Source organism: Schistocerca cancellata, chromosome 3 (genome assembly GCF_023864275.1).
Source record: "Schistocerca cancellata isolate TAMUIC-IGC-003103 chromosome 3, iqSchCanc2.1, whole genome shotgun sequence".
Classification (NCBI taxonomy): domain Eukaryota; kingdom Metazoa; phylum Arthropoda; class Insecta; order Orthoptera; family Acrididae; genus Schistocerca; species Schistocerca cancellata.
The window spans coordinates 482,229,692-482,244,992 of record NC_064628.1 but is presented as its reverse complement, the minus strand read 5'-3'; the positions used below and the strand labels follow the sequence as shown (position 1 = coordinate 482,244,992).

General features: G+C 42.6%; 1 protein-coding gene across 1 annotated transcript in view; it reads right to left on the bottom strand.

Annotated features, from left to right (window-relative positions):
• The window catches only part of LOC126175252 (acylcarnitine hydrolase-like), a 67,499-nt gene that overhangs the window by 24,344 nt on the left and 27,854 nt on the right, over positions 1 to 15,301 (bottom strand). The window lies entirely within an intron of this gene.

Genomic DNA, 15,301 nt, shown 5'->3' with positions numbered 1-15,301 from the left:
TGGGGAACTCTGTACTAACAGAAAGAAAACCGAAGGAAAATTTAAGTCGGAATTGGAAGGATTCATGTAGCCATGATCGGACACCCTGCAGGATCGTAAATATTTGGGCACCGTAGTATACAGGGTGTTACAAAGAGGTACGGCCAAACTTTCAGGAAACACTCCTCACACACAAATAAAGAAAATATGTTATGTGGACATGTGTCCGGAAACGCTTAATTTCCATGTTAGAGCTCATTTTAGTTTCGTCAGTATGTACTGTACTTCTTCGATTCACCGCCAGTTGGCCCAATTGAAGGAAGGTAATGTTGACTTCGGTGCTCGTGTTGACATGCGACTCATTGCTCTACAGTATTAGCATCAAGCACATCAGTACGTAGCATCAACAGGTTAGTGTACATCACGAACGTGGTTTTGCAGTCAGTGCAATGTTTACAAATGCGGAGTTGGCAGATGCCCATTTGATGTATGGATTAGCACGGGGCAATAGCCGTGGAGCGGTACGTTTGTATCGAGACAGATTTCCAGAACGAAGGAGTCCCGACAGGAAGACGTTCGAAGCAATTGATTGGCGTCATAGGGAGCACGGAACATTCCAGCCTATGACTCGCGACTGGGGAAGACCTTGAACGACGAGGACACCTGCAATGGACGAGGCATTTCTTCGTGCAGTTGACGATAACCCTAATGTCAGCGTCAGAGAAGTTGCTGCTATACAAGGTAACGTTGACCACGTCACTGTATGGAGAGTGCTACGGGAGAACCAGTTGTTTCCGTACCATGTACAGCGTGTGCAGGCACTATCAGCAGCTGATTGGCCTCCACGGGTACACTTCTGCGAATGGTTCATCCAACAATGTGTCAATCCTCATTTCAGTGCAAATATTCTCTTTACGGATGAGGCTTCATTCCAACGTGATCAAATTGTAAATTTTCACAATCAACATGTGTGGGCTGACGAGAAACCGCACGCAATTGTGCAATCACGTCATCAACACAGATTTTCTGTGAACGTTTGGGCAGGCATTGTTGGTGATGTCTTGATTGGGCCCCATGTTCTTCCACCTACTCTCAATGGAGTACGTTATCATGATTTCATACGGGATACTCTACCTGTGCTGCTAGAACATGTACCTTTACAAGTACGACACAACATGTGGTTCATGCACGATGGAGCTCCTGCACATTTCAGTCGAAGTGTTCGTACGCTTCTCAACGACAGATTCGGTGACCTATGGATTGGTAGAGGCGGACCAATTCCATGGCCTCCACGCTCTCCTGACCTCAACCCTCTTGAATTTCATTTATGGGGGCATTTGAAAGCTCTTGTCTACGCAATCCCGGTACCAAATGTAGAGACTCTTCGTGCTCGTATTGTGGATGGCTGTGATACAATACGCCATTCTCCAGGGCTGCATCAGCGCATCAGGGATTCCATGCGACGGAGGGTGGATGCATGTATCCTCGCTAACGGAGGACATTTTGAACATTTCCTGTAACAAAGTGTTTGAAGTCACGCTGGTAGGTTCTGTTGCTGTGTGTTTCCATTCCATGATTAATGTGATTTGAAGAGAAGTAATAAAATGAGCTCTAACATGGAAAGTAAGAGTTTCCGGACACATGTCCACATAACATATTTTCTTTCTTTGTGTGTGAGGAATGTTTCCTGAAAGTTTGGCCGTACCTTTTAGTAACACCCTGTATAAGCGCGATTATTATTCACTTGCGTAAGATTTTAACAGCTACATGTATTACCGATCAGTGGAGACGTATACAAAACAGAATGAAAACTAAAGACTTACATCTTTTTACCCATGTTCTAAAAATAAATACCGAAAGGGCAGTTCACAATGGTATACGTAGCTGTTTACTTCTCTGCCCACAATTTCCCGACAGATTTGCAGTTCGGTTTTACGAACAGCCCTTCATTTGACTAGCTCATCTTGCAGGGGGTTTCGGAGGTGGTTATTAAACACTTCTGCGACTAACAAAACTTTAACCATCTGGTTCACCATGTGGTATTAAATAAATAAAGACACTGTGTAATTAGGGCTAAGGCATTAAACTGGTTTGGGTCTTGTACGGACATTAGGTTGTCTTATGCGCTACTCTTCTCCTTCCTGGCTGAATACTAGTGTTGAAGATATTCCAGAAGCAGTTTATCTCCGTTGGCTCCAAAGGATGATTTTTTTGACCTTGAGGCAACGAAATATCTCAAACTATACACAGGATTAAAAAACGGAAAAATAAATGATGTTCAGTATTCTTATAAATGCCGTCCGGCGGGACCAGTGTTAACCCCCCCCCCCCCCCCCCTTGCTTCACCCCCAGCGGGTTGGGCGGGTGGCAACTTCCAAATCTGAAAGAGAAATATCCTATTCTTTGTTTTGGTTTAGTTTTATGACAGAATCGGATTCCACAGGGAGAATCTTAACTTTGTAGGTAATTATTTTTTCGTCGCATGACGTGTGGTTCTGAAATCGACAAAAAACAGAACTGAGTTCAAAATCGGCATTGTATCGAGAAAAATGCATTTGTAAAAAAAAGATTCTTTGAGGTTTGTCCTCTCACCTCTCAACTATTGGGTGCTTATTTGTAAGAATTATTTCGCGGTAAGCGCTCAAAAATGTCGCCGTCCACTTCGATGCTCATGGATTAATTCGACACAACTGACAAGTGTTTCTGATGTAATCTTCTGACATGCATTGGTGATACGCTGAATCATGTTATCGTACGTTGTTGGCACTTCATTATAAACTTGAGTCTTCAAATAAACCTACAAACAAGAGTCAGGCGAAGTAAGATCTAGGCAACTTGCCGTCTCCTCCGATCCACCGACGACTGGATACGCGATCTAATACTTCCCATGTTGCTACAGAATAATGTGCTGGTCAGCCATTATGGTGAAACCACGCAAGTCCAAGAGAAGGTCTGCAAGCAATACTGGAAGATCATCCCCCAAGAAAATTACATATTTATCACTATTTCAGGTGCCATCGATAAGGATGGATCAATAAGTTTATCACCAAATATTCAACACCAAACATTTACATTCCATGGATGCTTTGATCCTTCTAAAATATGAGGCAAAATTGTTCTATGGAATGCCGAACTCCTCGTCTAGCGCCTCGGATGACATGAAACGTCCTACCTGCGGCAAATCGGTACCCTCTGTAGTGTCTGGGTATAATCAGAAGTATTTAAAACAATAATACGTTAACTTGGTGTCAGCAAGAATCAGTAAGTGTACGAAAAAGACAATTCTTTCGCTTCGAATCTTGATTTTTGTGAGGAGTATTGACTTTTGATAGTTTATTTCTGATCGTATAGAATACTGTTTTGTCTTTCACGTAAGAATGAGTGGTTACAACGTGTGCTCAGTTAGAAAAGCTACGAAGCATCGTATCGAACGCGGCGTCGAAGCAGTTTATCGTTAAAGCGTCCAAAGAATAGCTATGAGGCTGAGCGCATTCTTAAAGAGTCAGCGCCTTGCTACGAAACTCAGAGACAGTGGACAGGATTTTGATTTCAATTACGGAGTGAGCCAGGGGGTTATAAATTTTATTGCTGTTTTCTCTGTTATTTCTCAACACGTGAAATGTAAAATGTGCAGTGCAGACATCACGTTGCAAGAACTAAGTCCTTGAGGCGTAGGGCTTTCACAGTAATTATTGCTTGTGCAAACTGCCCAAAAGCAGCTATTCCAAGCAGTAAGCTTATACGGAAGGCATATGAAATCATCCGTCGATCCTCCTAGAATGCGCCTGCTTGGAGTAGAACTAAACATAATTGTAAATTTTTGTGCGTTCGTGGAATGGCAACGATCGATATTTCGAATGATAAGCTAGTGGATGTGATTCCGATTACAGTAACAAAAGTAAGAAAGGCAAGTCCTGGGTAGCAGATTAATGGTAAGAGCTTTCTAAAAGTGGAATTTTCTGGTTTATTCATGTCTGTAACATTTCAAAACTTCAAACGCGTATTTCTCGGAATATGATTTTTCAAATCGACACGCAGCATAACTCAAACGCCCAAAACATTGTCAAGGAAACGCTTCTTTTAGGCCATTACAGTAATGTTACACCTTAACCATTCTGGGTTTCCCACATTCCAATAGTGCATGTTGTGTCAATTAATTATACCGTGGTCCCTGATGGTCGACTCGACAGAGAACAGTACTCGAGCAAAGCAGATGGGGTGTCTCTCTATTTGTTTAAACGACTACTGGCAAAATGTTGCTCGGTTCTGGAAATTCCTGACGGAGGGAAATATGAAGCGGATGAAATTTTCTACGTTTCAAAATTCGGCAAACAGCAGTCTACTTCTCGATTCACGAACTAAACTGCCGAGTGCTAATGTGGAGGATGCTGATAACGCAATTACATTATTCTGTCTAGCAACTGTTTTTCGATGGTTCCATTTTCGTGTTTATACACTTCCGTCGGTGGAGAACTATCAAATATGTCGACGAAAAGAAGCTGTGGATCGCACCCTGTTTGGAAAATGTTAAGTATGCAGGATTACAGCTTTATCGATCTTCCTACCACTTTCTCCATAAACAAAAACCGTTTCTGTTTTCTCTTCTATCGCAATAGTGTGCTTTCCAATTGACAACGCAGTAGGGTCATGAAGGAACGTATTTATCAAATGAGGGACGACGTGCATGCCATGAGATCATTCAACTAATGAATAAACAAATATTTCAAAACAACTATACGGAGGAAATTGCAAAACATTGAGCCGTTTGCCACGCATGTCTTTGATTATGTTTTTCATCCAATGAATTTCTTCGAAATAATACTGTTTTGGAACTCACCTATGTTGTTAGTCGATTGCAGCCCCATCTATGACGCAACGCCAAAAGTGTTCCACATGAAAGTTACGTATTTTTTCCTGTAGATTCTGATTCTACAATAAAATACGATGTTCCTATTTAAGACGGAAATAATAATGATTTTTTAATTTAAGAATTAAGTATGGTTTGAGGCACTCGGATGACTGAGGTCAGACGCTCCAAATGAGGAGTCCGCAGCTCGTGGTCGTGCGGTAGCGTTCTCGCTTCCCGCGCCCGGGTTCGATTCCCGGCGGGATCAGCGATTTTCTCTGCCTCGTGATGACTGGGTGTTGTGTGATGTCCTTAGGTTAGTTAGGTTTAAGTAGTTCTAAGTTCTAGGGGACTGATGACCATAGATGTTAAGTCCCATAGTGCTCAGAGCCATTTGAAGCATTTTTTGAATCAATGAGGACCTGGACACGTTCCTGGGAAGGTCACAATCAACAATGGCAACTGGAGAACAATGATGAACTCATTCCTGCCCATCGTCACCCGAAAAGTGTGCCATATCTTCCATGCCAGACCAATCGCCTGACGTGATGACACTGTAAGACGTCGTGGCCTCCTGACCTTCATTGCTTACATGTTCCGCCCTCACAATCATGTTCCGCACATCATGACACTTCATTCGAACCCAAACTCGATAAGATAAAGTCAATGTTGTATGAATTCATGTAAACGATATGCAATTGACAAGTGAGCGCACTTTGGTTGAGATACTTGAGGCTGGCGTGCACACATACATTCCAGACACGACAGTCACAGAGGCTTTTAGTTCGGGAGAGAGGCCGCACAACGGGACGCCAGGCTCTTCAGAGGACGACCCAGCCCATGTCAGCCAGTGACCGCCCGTAGCAGACAACGTGGGCCCGAGTGGAAAGGGGGGAACAACCCCGTGTTCGGCTTAAAAGCAAATTCCGCTACATTGTGTGGGAGTGCCCAGCCTACACATTCTGTACACATAGCACGCACTTTCAGAGATTTTCATAGGGAGACAGCAAACGCCAAACGTCAAAGCTACAAGCTTCCGGATTGGTCGCCTTAAACCGCTTTAGAAGAGCCATGCTGATTGGCAAACGATATTTCTGACGCCTTGAGATGAAGGAATAATGGAAGAGATCGAAAGACATACCCCTTCACGTCTGGCGCAGAGAGGCGCCGTTCTGTTGTCGCTCTTGGAGCGAGAACACGTAACGATTGCGTGTGCGCTCGTACGTGTACTCGAAAGAGCGAGGAACAAGTCTCTCCTCAGTACTTCACTGGGAGAGCACCTCTGTCGAGAGCGAATTGAAGTGCTACTCTATATTGAGTCCTTGCTATTAAGCGTTGTTCACTGTGTTGGCCGACACACTTATTATGCGATGTGAACGGACAGAGTTATAGTTAAACGCCTGCGTGCGAATTTTGAGTGGCATCGTGGTGGACTGGTTATCTGATCGGTGTACCACACCAATATAAGTCTAGGAGCGAATAGGAATCCTTGACTTCATCAAGGCATAGGGAGAGTTTGATTGGCGAAGGTCAATCCAGATAGAACGAGAGTTATCTTATTTGTCAGCAGCGAGCGGCGCAGACAGCAGTCATCGCAGCTTACGGTATTGTGCACTACAGCTATTGCGAGCCCCATATTTCCTCCACAACAGTACACTTCACTGCATTTCACACGCGACAGCCTCGACCGTACCTAGCAACATTCTAAAGGATAATTATTCAAGTTGAGTAGGCGCGCCTCTCAGGCATTCTTCCAAGGCAACAAGCATCTTAAACTTTGTATAGAAATTTCATTAGCGAATCCTATCCTTGAAAGGTAACGTCACATTCCGAAAAGAACCAGGATATAACTTGAACAAATCATAACTAAAAGTGTCATTGTGATTTCTCAGAATTTTTGCAAAATAAATAATAACTTTCGTTAGTTTCATGTTTTTCTTACACTAACTAGCACTACTCCAGTACCCAAGTATCCCACTAGTTACGTAAGAAATTTTGTGAATTTTTGTGTCATTTCCTTACAGCGGACGACTCCAGAAGATGTTTATTGCTGAAAGTTTCTCAGGCATTTCTTTAGAACGTTAGGAGCGTCTGTCTGACTTCTGTAGCAGTGTGGGGGTGGAAATTGCATCTTGCAGGAGGCACAGGGTAAAGGGTACATCTCAGATTAATCCGTTGCGCAGAGTAACAGAATAACAGATTAATCCGTCGCACATCAGAACACGTACAATTCACCACAGAAAGCCGCAGTGTGTGGCCGCGCGGTTTAAGGCGCCATGCCACGGATTGTGCGGGCCCTCCCACGGACGTTCGAGTCTTCCCTCGACCATAGGTGTGTGTGTTGTTCCTAACATAAGTTTATTTAAGTAGTGTGTAAATCTAGGGACTGATGACCTCAGCAGTTATTCCCTTTGGAATTCATACACACAACTCACCACAGAAAGTTTTCACGGAGGAAACTGGTGGACACCCGTATCAGTTCTCTAGTTCGGAACCAACGCTGTGGACTATGCTGTACAGACCATTACGCCCTTTCACACAAAGTACTCTTAAAACCGATTTGTTTTAATATCGCATTGTCCAGTAACCTAGCATCGCTACATGCGATCCTCTTCTAAGCTCTTGTTCTCCACGCGTATCACTATAGTACATGCACGGCCTGTACGAGCTGAAATATCACGGCGGGAAAAACCCTTTTCTCAGATACCAATCATAGTGCCCTGTTAGAATTCATTCAAATTCGCATATGGAAAACTTTGACGTCAACGAATTATATTATCACTTGCTTTCAGGTTTCCACTTAGTTTTACATCTTTGCGTCATGGTTTGCCATAAAACAGACTTTTTCGTTCACATGCAAGAGGCCACCGTTGGAGGCACATGTATAAATTATTCTTTGAAATCTCAATCAGTTATTATGGGCACACTGTATTACATGTGCCTACATAACATATTTCTGGGTTTGTGAAAATCTGCGAAGGGTTAACTTAGGTGCTATTTACCAAAAAAAGTCGGCAAAATAATTTGTTTCAAGAGGGGGCGCGACGGTTCGCGACCCCTCCTGAAACAAATTATTTTGCCGACTTCCCCCCCCCCCACCCCCCTCGTACATACATAAAAAAAGTTTTGCATCACCCCAGTTCCCAGAACTCCTGAAGACAGACGGTGACTGTGGATATTGTATCACAGACACAGTCCCTTAGACTGGTCATAGATGTCACTAAACCCGCCCAAAGATGTAAGACTTCCAGTCACTCCAGCAGGAAGGAGGCATATGGCTCGTGTTGTCTGCAGTTAAACCATGCCGAGACGGTCAGTACCGCGGTTCGATCGCGTCCGCATTGTTAATTTGTGCCAGGAAGGGCTCTCAACAAGTGTCCAGGCACCTCGGAGTAAACCAAAGCGATGTTATTCGGACATGGAGGAGATACAGAGAGACAGGAACTGTCAATGACATGCTTTGCTCAGGCCGCCAAAGGGCTGCTACTGCAGTGGATGACCGCTACCTACAGTTTATGGCTCGGAGGAACCCTGACAGCAAAGCCATCATGTTGAATAACGATTTTCGTGCAGCCACAGGACACCGTGTTATGACTCAAACTGTGCGCAATAGGCTGCATGGTGCGCAACTTCACTCCCGACGTCCATGGACATGTCCTACTTTGCAACCACGACACCACGCAACGCGGTACAGATGCTCCCAGCAACATGCCGAATGGACCGCTCAGGATTGGCATCACGTTCTCTTCACTGATGAGTGTCGCATATGCCTTCAGCCAGACAATCGTCGGAGACGTGTTTGGAGGCAACCTGGTCAGGCTGAACGCCTTAGACACACTGTCCCGCGAGTGCAGCAATGTGATGATTTGGTGGTTCCCTGCTGTTTTCGAGTGGCATTATGTGGGGTCGGCGTACGCCGCTGGTGGTGCCATCCTCCGACCGATAGAGCAACCATATCGGCAGCATATTGGCGAGGCATTCGTCTTCATGGACGACAATTAGCGCCAGCATCGTGCACATCTTGTGAGTGACTTCCTTCAGGATAACATCGTTCAACTAGAGTGACCAGCATGTTTTCCAGACATGACCCCTATCGAACATGCCTGGGATAGATTGAAAAGGGCTGTTTATGGACGACGTGACCCACCAACCACTCTGAGGGATCTACGCCGAATCGCCGTTATGTGAACTTGTGGATAGTATGCCACGACGAATACGGGCATGCATCAATGCAAGGGGACGTGCTACTGGGTATTAGAGATACTGGTGTGTACGGCAATCTGGACCACCACCTCTGATGGTCTCGCTGTATGGTAGTACAACATGCAATGCGTGGTTTTCATGAGCAATAAAAAGGGCGGAAATGATGTTTCTGTTGATCTCTATTCCAATTTTCTTTACAAGTTCCGGTACTATTGGAGCCGAGGTGATGCAAAACTTTTTTTGATGTGTGTACTTGGCACAAAAACTGCCCATTGCACCTATTTACTTCAGTTAAGTTACGGCAGCAATAATAACGACAGGATTAGAGAGTGTCCTTGAAGTACATCTCAGATTAAAAAAAAATGTCATACATTTGTATTATTCAAACGAGGTGAATTTTAACATTACAACGAGTTTATAAATAACCACGGCTGTGTATGCAATTACTGAAACTACGGGTATGTGTGTTCACTAAATATTTTTTTACAAATTATTTCACTAATTAGTCAGTTACAGTTTAACTGTTTCCATCTACATTGCTTTAATTCATGTAGAATGTTAATATTTGAAAGATTTCGTCATGAAAATGACGACAGAAAAATAGTCAATATTTAAATGCCAGTTTTAAAACTGTTACATTTAGACCGATCATGCAAAAAGTAAATAAGTGAGTAGAAATAAACACGGTTCTAAATTGTGAAACTTCCTAACGCCTGCACGTTTAGTGTGATGCGTGTGCTTCAATTTGTGAAGAAAGCAGATCCATTTTTTGACCTATCTCTGAAACAGTAACTCGCAGATCTGCGTCCAGTTGCAGTCGTTACTAATACAGTATTTAGTCTTAATTAATGCAACCCGGGATTAGACCCGTGGTCTAGGGGTAGCGTCTTTGATTCATAATCAAAACGTCTTCAGTCAAGGGTTCGATCCCCGCCACTGCCTAAATTTTGATAAATAATCAGCATTGGCGGCCAAAGACTTCCGACATAAGAAGTCAGCCTGATTCAGCCAACGGCCTTGTCAAAGAGGGCGGAGGAGCGGATAGAGGTTCAGGGCACTCTCTTGTCCTAGGGGTGGGAAATTACCCCTAAAGGCGGAAGAATCAGCAATGATCAACGACATGAGGCTGCAGAAGGCAATGGAAACCACTGCATTAAAGACACGTAACGTGTATCCACAGGACATGTGGCCTGTAATTGAAGAAGTGTCATGATGATCTCTCCATTGGCAAAAGATTCCGGAATAGTCCCCCATTCGGATCTCCGGGGGGGGGGGGTTACCATGAGAAAAAGAATGAATAATCAACGAAAGGATAACGTTCTACGAGTCGGGGCGTGGAATGTCAGAAGCTTGAACGTGGTAGGGAAACTAGAAAATCTGAAAAGGGAAATGCAAAGGCTCAATCTAGATATAGTTGGGGTCAGTGAAGTGAAGTGGAAGGAAGACAAGGATTTCTGGTCAGATGAGTATCGAGTAATATCAACAGCAGCAGAAAATGGTATAACAGGTGTAGGATTCGTTATGAATAGGAAGTTAGGGCAGAGGGCGTGTTACTGTGAACAGTTCAGTGATCGGGTTGTTCTAATCAGAATCGACAGCAGACCAACACCGACAACGATAGTTCAGGTATACATGCCGACGTCGCAAGCTGAAGATTAACAGATAGAGAAAGTGTATGAGGATATTGAAAGGGTAATGCAGTATGTAAAGGGGGACGAAAATCTAATAGTCATGGGCGACTGGAATGCAGTTGTAGGGGAAGGAGTAGAAGAAAAGGTTACAGGAGAATATGGGCTTGGGACAAGGAATGATGGAGGAGAAAGACTAATTGAGTTCTGTAACAAGTTTCAGCTAGTAATAGCGAATACCCAGTTCAAGAATCACAAGAGGAGGAGGTATACTTCGAAAAGGCCGGGAGGTATGGGAAGATTTCAATTAGATTACATCATTGTCAGACAGAGATTCCGAAATCAGATACTGGATTGTAAGGCGTACCCAGGAGCAGATATAGACTCAGATCACAATATAGTAGTGATGAAGAGTAGGCTGAAGTTCAAGACATTAGTCAGGAAGCATCAATACGCAAAGAAGTGGGATACGGAAGTACTAAGGAATGACGAGATACGTTTGAAGTTCTCTAACGCTATAGATACAGCAATAAGGAATAGCGCAGTAGGCAGTACAGTTGAAGAGGAATGGACATCTCTAAAAAGGGCCATCACAGAAGTTGGGAAGGAAAACATAGGTACAAAGAAGGTAGCTGCGAAGAAACCATGGGTAACAGAAGAAATACTTCAGTTGATTGATGAAAGGAGGAAGTACAAACATGTTCCGGGAAAATCAGGAATACAGAAATACAAGTCGCTGAGGAATGAAATAAATAGGAAGTGCAGGGAAGCTAAGACGAAATGGCTGCAGGAAAAATGTGAAGACATCGAAGAAGATATGATTGTCGGAAGGACAGACTCAGCATACAGGAAAGTCAAAACAACCTTTGATGACATTAAAAGCAACGGTGGTAACATTAAGAGTGCAACGGGAATTCCACTGCTAAATGCAGAGGAGAGAGCAGATAGGTGGAAAGAATACATTGATGAGGGTGAAGATTTGTCTGATGTGATAGAAGAAGAAACAGGAGTCGATTTAGAAGAGATAGGGGATCCAGTATTAGAATCGGAATTTAAAAGAGCTTTGGACGACTTACGGTCAAATAAGGCAGAAGGGATAGATAGCATTCCATCAGAATTTCTAAAATCATTGGGGGAAGTGGCAACAAAACGACTATTCACGTTGGTGTGTAGAATATATGAGTCTGGCGATATACCATCTGACTTTCGGAAAAGCATCATCCACACAATTCCGAAGACGGCAAGAGCTGACAAGTGCGAGAATTATCGCACAATCAGCTTAACAGCTCATGCATCGAAGCTGCTTACAAGAATAATGTACAGAAGAATGGAAAAGAAAATTGAGAATGCGCTAGGTGACGGTCAGTTTGGCTTTAGGAAAAGTAAAGGGACGAGAGAGGCAATTCTGACGTTACGGCTAATAATGGAAGCAAGGCTAAAGAAAAATCAAGACACTTTCATAGGATTTGTCGACCTGTAAAAAGCGTTCGACAATATAAAATGGTGCAAGCTGTTCGAGATTCTGAAAAAAGTAGGGGTAAGCTATAGGGAGAGACGGGTCATATACAATAGGTACAACAACTAAGAGGGAATAATAAGAGTGGGCGATCAAGAACGAAGTGCTCGTGTTAAGAAGGGTGTAAGACAAGGCTGTAGCCTTTCGCCCCTACTCTTCAATCTGTACATCGAGGAAGCAATGATGGAAATAAAAGAAAGGTTCAGGAGTGGAATTAAAATACAAGGTGAAAGGATATCAATGATACGATTCGCTGATGACATTGCTATCCTGAGTGAAAGTGAAGAAGAATTAAATGATCTGCTGAACGGAATGAACAGTCTAATGAGTACACAGTATGGTTTGAGAGTAAATCGGAGAAAGACGAAGGTAATGAGAAGTAGTAGAAATGAGAACAGCGAGAAACGTAACATCAGGATTGATTGCCACGAAGTCAATGAAGTTAAGGAATTCTGCTACCTATGCAGTAAAATAACCAATGACGGACGGAGCAAGGAGGACATCAAAAGCAGACTCGCTGTGGCAAAAATGGCGTTTCTGGCCAAGAGAAGTCTACTAATATCAAATACCGGCCTTAATTTGAGGAAGAAATTTCTGAGGATGTACGTCTGGAGTACAGCATTGTATGGTAGTGAAACATGGACTGTGGGAAAACCGGAACAGAAGAGAATCGAAGCAATTGAGATGTGGTGCTATAGACGAATGTTGAAAATTAGGTGGACTGATAAGGTAAGGAATGAGGAGGTTCTACGCAGAATCGGAGAGGAAAGGAATATGTGGAAAACACTGATAAGGAGAAGGGACAGGATGATAGGACATCTCCTAAGACATGAGGGAATGACTTCCATGGTACTAGAGGGAGCTGTAGAGGGCAAAAACTGTAGAGGAAGACAGAGATTGGAATACGTCAAGCAAATAATTGAGGACGTAGGTTGCAAGTGCTACTGTGAGATGAAGAGGTTAGCACAGGAAAGGAATTCGTGGCGGGCCGCATCAAACCACTCAGTAGACTGATGACAAAAAAAAAAAAAAAAAAAAAAAAAAAAAAAAAAAAAAAAAAAAAAAAAAAAAAATTAAAAATAGGTGAAAAGACGTTCGGTGGACTTGAAGTACTAAAAATAGATGTTCATGATACTGTTTTAAGTTTTAATGACGGAAGTAATATAAGTGCTGAACATGGTTGGTTCAGATACAGGTGTGTTTACAACAAAAGCAGGGTCAAGAAAGCTGACAGATCACTCTCCTACCTACAAATACAGGTGAGGCAGATTCGAAGGGTAGATAAGAGAAACCTGGAAGATGAGGAGTACCAACATCGAGAATTTTACAATTGATGTAAGCTTATTACACATGGATGTTTGAAATGAAAATCTTTGAACCAAATTTTCCCAGTTTTACACTATTTGCTTTGTTAGAAACCTATTCACGAAAGGATTTTTCGCTAAGGCTATGAAATTTTCAGGAGCTATTCTAAATATGGTGCTGTCTCATTGGAACGAAAAAATACCAGATCCTGCGATTTCCTCCGGATTTTTATAGGCTTGTATGCAGAAAAAACTTTGAATGTACAAAATTCAAATCTCTGTTAATAATGCAATTAGTACTAAAAACTGATGATTGTTATTCAATGATCTTACAACCTTCTTAGAACACTACAATAAGATTTTCAGATTCATTGCATGATTAGAATTTGAGTTATGCCTTTTCATAAAAGACAATAAAAAATAAAAATTCACATTTCTGCGTCTTTTATTATATTTTTCCTTTAAAATAAAGCTCTTTTTCTTCACACATACAAAATTTTAGATCTGTACATTAACAAAGATAGCTGTAATGTTTTTTTTAAATGAATGTTTACATTTTTGGTTCCATCTGCTCTTAACGTCCCTAAAGGAGTATTATTATTGACACAATAAAATGCTTTTGATTGGTGAAATCTTATCATTACAAGTGTTTACTAAGTACTTAGTAAATGCATAAATACCTGGCTTAGTAGAATGGCAGTTTTGAAATCCAAACTGGTTGACTATGTATCTATTTACACCGGAAAATGTTGACTCACTCAAGTACGTGGACGAGAAGAGTAACAACACATCTGCTGCCCTTCTTGCTGAACTGGAATTATCATTCAGAGTTAACCACAGTAATTTTCAAGAGATTTCGATTTAAATTCATTTCGAAATGTTCTATCACTCGAGCGTTCTATTGGCTCCTAATGTCCTGCTGTTGGCAGGAGTCTGATTAGTGTTCTGTTATGATAGTATCGAACGGGTTGCGTATCCAATCGTAATCAGACGAAGGTTCTGGAAATTTATTATAGAATTGTTGACGGTTTTCGTGATATACTATGCCAGTTCTATTAAACTTGCCCCCATCCAACTCATTTTCCTTCACGAAGTTGTTCAGGCAAAATAATATCTCGCAGTTACCCTTCTCCATCTGTGTTTTTCGCATAAGGGCAGCCACTTTTTTCTTTGAAGAATATTACTATTTCGGCCTTGAAGTGATGATAAGATCATTTAGTTTCTTGAAAATGTCGGCCAAGTGGTACAATATTAAAATCCTTCTTCATCGAGAAAACAGACCCGTGAATATGCGACTCAACAGGAAAAGACGAAGTTCGTTTCAGATCTACAACGCGACGAAAAACATTATTACGGGACGACTAACGCATACTACGTGATCAAAAGTATCCTGACACCTGTCTGAAAATGTCTTACAAGTTCGTGGCGCCCTCCATCGGAAATGCTGGAATTCAATATGGTGTTGGCTCACCCTTTTTTAGCCTTGATGGCAGCTTCCACTCTCGCAGGCATATGTTCAATCAGGTGCTGGAAGGTTTCTTGGGGAATGGTAGCCCATTCTTCAAGGAGTAGGCCTACTGCACTGAGGAGAGGTATCGATGTTGTCGGTGAGGCCTGGCACGAAGTCGGCGTACCAAAACATCCCAAAGGTGTTCTATAGTATTCAGTTCAGCATTCTGTGCAGGCCTGTCCATTACAGGAATGTTAGTGTTGTGTAATCACTCTGCCACAGGCCGTGCATTATGAACAGGTGTTCGATCGTGTTGAACGATTCAATCGCCATCCCCGAATTGCTCTTCAACAGTGGGAAGCATGAAGGTGCTTA